Source organism: Balaenoptera musculus, chromosome 8, assembly GCF_009873245.2.
Source record: "Balaenoptera musculus isolate JJ_BM4_2016_0621 chromosome 8, mBalMus1.pri.v3, whole genome shotgun sequence".
NCBI lineage: Eukaryota > Metazoa > Chordata > Mammalia > Artiodactyla > Balaenopteridae > Balaenoptera > Balaenoptera musculus.
The window spans coordinates 24852886-24859720 of record NC_045792.1 but is presented as its reverse complement, the minus strand read 5'-3'; the positions used below and the strand labels follow the sequence as shown (position 1 = coordinate 24859720).

At 64.5% G+C, this 6835-nt stretch overlaps 1 pseudogene; it reads right to left on the bottom strand.

The window, feature by feature from the left end:
* Positions 1-5490: 5490 nt before the first annotated feature.
* LOC118899774 lies at positions 5491-6835 on the bottom strand (annotated as a pseudogene).

Below are 6835 nucleotides of genomic sequence, written 5' to 3'. Positions count from 1 at the left end.
CATAGGACGTTCTGGAAAAGGCACAGCCCCAGGAGGATAAGGAGCAGTGGCTGCCGGGTCTGAGAGGCTGGGGGCTGACACTGGAGCGCAGATGCGGTGGCCCCACCCTTGTGTGAAACCCACGGGCCGTGCATCCCAGAAACTGAGATGTTCTGTGTGCAAACTGAAAATAGAAAGAAAGTCAAAGCTCGTCACACGGTATACCTGAGATCTATGCGTTTCCTTGCATGTACGCTTTACTCCTGAAAAATGTTTCACACTGAGGTGCCCTGTGAAGTTCACTGTTTTTTTGCCTTATTTCTTAAACACAGCTGTTTTGTCATGAGGGTTTGTCAGACAATATGAAACTAAGAGCATCAGCATGAAACAAGCACCCCTGTGTCCCCTTCCCCAGGCAGCAAGCCCTGTTCCACGTGCTGGCAGCCTACTCCGTGTATGTCACCGTGAGTATCCCCGCACCCAGGCCCTGCCCCTTCCAGGAGATCTTCACGATGGTCAGGATGCAGGTGCACGGGGTCACAGGGATGATGTAGGGGGCTCCCCAATCTTAGACTGAGACAGAAAGGCTGGGGTGCAGATTCCACTTTTCAGGACAGAAACAGCACCTAACTCCTGGGTTGAGCGAGACCCGCACTTGACGGGGCTGCCAGGTGCTCGCCGCAGTGGAAAGGTTTGGTAACTCGAGGCCTAATAAGCATCGCTGTGGTCATGAAACTTGAGTTTTGATCCTGAAGATGCCATATTATTAACCGGAAACTTAGCAGGGATGGACGTTCCCAGAAACCCAGATGCCTGTGGGGCCCCAAGGGAGGGAGCCCCCACCCCATCTGCTCTTTCCAGAACATTCCCTTGAGGAACATCAGCTGAGAAGACCCCACAGGCTGCCCACAGTGGGGTCTTGGGCCAACCCCATGGCCATGTGCCCTCCAGGCCGGCACGGGCCACAGTCAGGGTCCCAGCCTGCCCTCATGGCAGGACCTCCACGCCGTGCTGGGCCCCATCGCCCTTCACGCCTTGGCTGAGAAAAAGGACCTCAGGATGGCGTCCAGAGCCTCAGGCACGGGGCTGCCGTGGTGCTGGCGCCTGAGCTGCTATAGGGGTTCTCCCGGCCTGGAGGGCATCTCGGGTGGCCCCTCCAGAGCGGTGTGAGCTTGGCCAGGAGAGAGCCCATCAGGAGCTGAGGTGGTAGAGTGGGGAGGGGGCAGAGGAGGCCTCTGGGTGGGTCCTCCATGCACATCTGGGTCTTGCAGGAGGTGGGCTACTGCCGGGGCATGAGCCAGGTTGTGGCCGTCCTTCTGATGTTTCTGAGTGAGGAGGATGCTTTCTGGGCACTGGTCTGGCTGACGACTGACGAGAAGCACGCCATGCATGGTATGTGCCTGCCATGGACCGCTGGGTGTGCCTCAGGGCCAGGGGTCTCCATGCAGAGTTCCCCTGGCAGTGGGGCTGGTGGTACCCCGGCCCAGTCCATCTCCCCATCAGCGAAGGGCACGGGCTCCCCACACTGCCCTGTGGGTCCTGGAGCCACGGCCGTCGGTCCCGGCCTCGTCCAGACAACTCTCCCTTCCCTGCTGGTCCTTCTGCCTCATGCCCGGACCCCCTTCCCTCCAGCACCCTCCGATCCCACAGTTCAGATGAAGCCCCGGCAGGTGCACCAGCTCCTGTGCCCCCAGCCTGGCTGCCCAGCCCAGGAGACGGCCAAGCACAGCCCAGTCACCGCCCCCCGTGAGCTGCACTCCCTGCCCCTCGGTACCAGAGTCTCCTCCCCACTGCGGCCACTGTGGGCACGGGGTGTGCTGGGACCGGACGCCAGCCCACCCCTCAGCCCAGGGCCCCATCCAAGCTGGGCCTTTGGGAGCGGGGCCCCTGCCCTGACCACCCTGGCCGCACAGGCTGTCCTGCTCGGGAAGAGCACGTGCAGCCAGGGCTCCGGAGGGCCCCACACGCTGGGGTGCCCACCAGGGGCACCTGCGGTACTCGACCCCCCCCCGGGCACGGCTCTGACTGGTGGGGGTCCTGGAGCTCCTCAGGCTTCTTCATCCCGGGGTTCCTGAAACTGCTGAGATTCCAGGCCCATCACAAGCATGTTCGCGGCAGCGCCCTCCCCCAGCTGAAGCGACACCTGGTCAGGAGTATGTCCTCCCTCCACCACAGAGGCGCTGTCCACGGCCACTGAAGGGGCCTGGCCCTCCCACAGGCTTCATTCTCCTTCTCCTGGGGGCCAGGGGCGAGCTCGGGCTGAGCAGGCCCATGGGTGGCACGTCCCCCCGGCCCCTGGGGGGGCAGCTGCACAGGGCCCTGAAATAGGGAGGATGCCAGCCGAGCAGGCGGGCCCTGAGCCCCCGTGCCCTCCGTGAGGACGAGGAGCAGATGTCCGCGGGGATTTACACCACCAAGTGGTTCCTTCAGTGCTTCATCGGCCAGGTAAGGCTGCCCAGGGAGGCCGGGTCCCCGAGGTGCCCCCTGCTACCCTGACTCCTGATGCCTGGGGAGGGCCCAGCCCCACCCCTGGACATGCCAGACCCCTCCTGAGTGGCGTTCAAGGGGGAGCCCAGAGGCCTCCTGGTGGGTGCGGGCATCTCAACGTCCTGGGTCCCAGCCGTTTCTGCCGTGGTTCCATCAGGAAGGCTGGGTCACCCCAGGTTGGCGCCAGCCAGTGTCGTGCTCTGCTGCGGTGCCCCCACCAAGCATGGGACAGGCTCTGTTGCCCCCCACACAGGTTAGCAGTGGTGCTGACCCAGCCCTTAGGACCCTGAGTGGCCTGGCTGGAGCACCTTTGTGCAGGAGCCATGACCCCACCGGGATGAGCCCACCCAGATGAGGAGCGGCAACACCTTGTCTGATGCAGCCCAGGGGGACTGCAGGGACCAGAGGCAGATGCGGGGTTCTCACCCTGTGCTGGGACCCCACTGCACCCTGCTCAAGCTGCCCCTCCTGTCCCACAGAACCCCTTTTCACTCACCCTGAAGCTCTGGGACACCTACATCCTGGAGGGTGAGCGTGTGCTCACGGCCATGGCGTACATGGTCCTCAAGGTGCACAAAAGTAAGTGGGTCCGAGCGTGGAGAGCGCAGGCCACGGAGGATAGAGGGCCGGCCAGCATGCAAGTCGGGCAGGGTGCCCTCTGGAGAGCGCCCTTTGCCGTGACCCTGCCCATGGTTGTCCCGGCACAGCAGACCCCCAGGTGTGGTGCGCAGAGGAGCACAGCCGCCGCCCACGGGAGGCACCCCAGGGTGGGGGGCTGGGCTTGCCGGTGGGGTCTCTGCTGGCCTGACCACATCCCCACCCTTAGAACGCCTCCGGAAGCTGCCCCTGGAAGGCCTGCGGGAATTCCTGCAGGACACGCTGTCCCGGGCATGGGCCCTGGAGGACGACGCGGTGCTCAGGCAGCTGCAGGCCTCGATGGCCGAGCTGCGCAGGATGCAGTGTGACCTGCCGCCACCAGGTGGGCTCAGCTGCAGTCTCCTCCCGAGTCACCCTCTGGGGCACTGAGCAGCGGGGCGAGCCCTAGGCCTTCTTCCTCACCCCCATCCATCTGCTCTTCTGCTCTAAGACTCAGCCGACCAGGGCAGGGCTGGGCATCAGGCAGCCACCACAGATGCCAGAGGCCAGCAGCCGAGAGGGCTGTTCTCAGTGTTCGGCCGGGGCAGCCACACAGGACCACACTGGCCCACCCTGCACAGGCCGAAGGGCCTGGTAGAAAACCTGACCTGGTCTGTTCATTTCCAGGAAGACCTAAGGAGTTCCCCACGAGGCCCCTGGGCCTGGAGAGACCAGCCCCGGCCCCCAGGCCTCTCGCTACCCCTCCCAGGATCAAGAGGCTCCCTGGCCCACCTGCCCAGCACAAGCCGCCCGGACCCTCGCCCAGCCCGGCCATCACGAAGGCCACAGAGCAGCAGCATGAGGGGGCCACAGCCGCAGGCCTCCCTCTGGGGGCCCCGGAGGCTCCACATCTGGCCTGCCTGCCCACAGCCCAGGACAGCCCTCAGGATTGGCTGTGGCCACGGCGATGGAACTCCCTCCCAAACCTTCCAGTGAACCATGAGGCCACAGGCACGTGGCCCCCGGACATCAACTCTGAGCTGGAAGGCTGGGTCCCTTCCCCTGCAGCACCTGGCCAGGCCACCCCCAGGGCCGCACGACAGGCCTGGCCCTGCAACCCCACTGAGACCCCTGCCACCGGCTCTGCCCAGCCTGCTGAAGACAGCACCGCCAGGCCCAGGACGCTCCTCCTGCCCTGTGGCAACTGCAGCCAGCACCCCTCCCGGGCCAGTGACCAGCATGGCCACAATGGAGCCGGGACAGCGCCTCAAGAGCTGCCCCAAGGCCACGCACGTGCCTACAACCCCCTGACATTTGTGTCCTCAGAGAAGCTGGACACGCAGGGGCCTCCAGAAGACAAGGTGACTGTGAGCACAGTGACCCCGAGGCCCCAGGAATCCAGCGACACGCCCTGCTGCTTCATGCTGGCCTTCCTGGAGGACGGTGCCCCCCTTGCACAGCACAAGTCCCTGACCCAGAAAGGCTTGGCCTGGCCTGAATTTGGGCCCCGGGGGTGCAGGCACGCCATGAGCACACCCCCAGCCAGGATGATGACTAAAGGGGCCGCCCTGGCCAGTCCAGAATTCTGGCCCAAGGCCAGGCGGGCCCTCTCGGAGCCGCATGTGGCCAGCTAGGGCCTGTACGTTCCCCACAAAGACACTTCAGTGACCTAAGGTGGCTCTGGGAGCCACAGGCCACCTCCACTGAGGGGTGGCAGGGGCAGGTGGGCCGACCGCACCCCTATACACATAAGGAGGCAGGGCTGGCCCGATACCAGAGCCCACACAGCCACCTGGGCCCCCGTGAGGCACAGCAGCGGGCGCTTCTGGGCGGGCTGGGCCCAACAGGCTGCACCCTTGCCTTTGCCAAAGTCAGTTACTGCCTTTCAGGGTCCCCAAAACTCAGGAGATACGACCCCACCTGGAGTCCAAATGAGCTCCCTGCCCCCGAGCCCTTCCCTATGAAAGCCTCCCTCCCAGGGGAAGGGACAGCCTTTGTCTCAGTTTCCCCCTTTGCTGGTTGAAGGTGAATAAAGATTCGTGTGTTAAGTGCTAGACTGGCCCGTTCTTGCAACACCCAGAGGTCTCTGCAGGACGCCCCCGGGGCCCCCAGAGGCAGAGGGGCCGCCAGCTGGACGAAGCTGAGGTTCCCACATGCCTCCTGGGGGGCCACATGCACAACAGCCTCCCGGACTCAGCCAAACACCAGGGTCAAGCCCATCAAGTAATTTACAGTGACCAGCATGTGCCCAGTGGACCAGTATGGGGCTGAAGAGAGCGATAGCTGGGGGGCCAGTGACATCAGTTCATGACAGTCTGTGCAGAGCGTCCCGGCAGACTTATGGTCCCCCTGTCCACCTACCTGGGCTGGCCGGGCTCTGGCGGCGGCACTTCCTTCCCTGCATCTTCCCTGCTTGTGCCTCTTCCATGCCTGTCGCCTGTGCCTCAGTCAGGAGAGCAGGCACCTGCAGCTCAGGCAGCCCAGGCCGCCCCCTCGGGCGGGCGGGCCAGCTCGGCTTGCTCGCCTTGTGCTGCCGGCTCTTGCGCACCAGCTTGGAGAAGGCATCCTCAACGCCCTGGGATGACGGGGCCGGCTCATTGGGGGGCCACAGCCTTGGCCTCACCTGGAACCCCAACCCCTTCCCCACCCCGGCCCGTGAATGGGGAGCCGGGACCACCTTGTCTTGAGCTCCAGGCCCACTCTGTGGGGGGCCTGACCTCAGCAACTCCCCCATGACCTCCTGGGGTGTTGGGCCGATTGGGACCACTTGCTGCTCTGGGGGTACAGGCCCCGGGGCCCCAGGGTCACCGGTCCAGCCTGTTCAGGGCAGCTCTCTCCGGGGACCTCCACATCCCCCGGGAGCTGTGTCAGCCCAAACTCGGACCCTGGCCTGCCTCACTGCCCTGACGTCAGGGAAGACTTAGCGCAAGAGGCTGCTGGTCACGGGGGTCCCAGAGGGTCCCAGAGGGTCCTGGAGCTGTAGCCAGAGCCAGAGAGGCTGCCCTGCGTCAAGGGAGAGGGGGCAGTGGGAGCTGCTCCTGGGTGGGGCGGGGTGTAGCTCCTGCTCACCTGGCACTTCTTGGCTGAAGTCTCCACGTAGGGGATGCCATAGCTGCGGGCCAGGTCCTGGGTCTGCCGACACTCCACAGTACACGTGGCCAGGTCTCACTTGTTCCCCACCAGCACCCTGGGCATGTCGTCCGATTCCTTCACCCACTCGATCTGCTCCCTGCAAGGGGGAAGGCGTGAGCCGGCCGGTGGGCTGCGGGCTCGGTTGCACCCAGGACACGCAGAGAGCGGATGGGAGGCCCCCAAGTGTTGCCGGGCAGCTCACTAGTGGATGTCCTCGAAGGATTTGGCCCTTGAAGGACTTGCCGTGGTTGATGGCAAACAGAGGAATCCCTCCTGGGTGCGCATGTGCTGGGTCCGCATGTTGCTCTACTCCTCCCGGCCCACTGTGTCCAGGACGCCTGGCAGGCACATCTCCCCATCAATGACCACTTGCTTCCGGTGGGAGTCCTGGGGAGGACACTGCTTAGAGACAGCCGGCCCTCCATGGATGGGACCCTCCCTCGCTCCTCTCGTGCCCCCCAGGACCAATGACAAGGAGACCCCTCCTGCAGAGCAGGTGGGAGACAAGCCCGTGTCAGGAGCTGGACTGTGGACGGAAGCCGGGCCGGCTCACCTCTATGGTGGGATGGTACTCATCCACAAAGTGGTTCTGGATGAGCTGGATGGTCAGGGCACTCTTCCCCGCGCCTCTGGCACCCACCACGAGCTTATACTCCGTCAT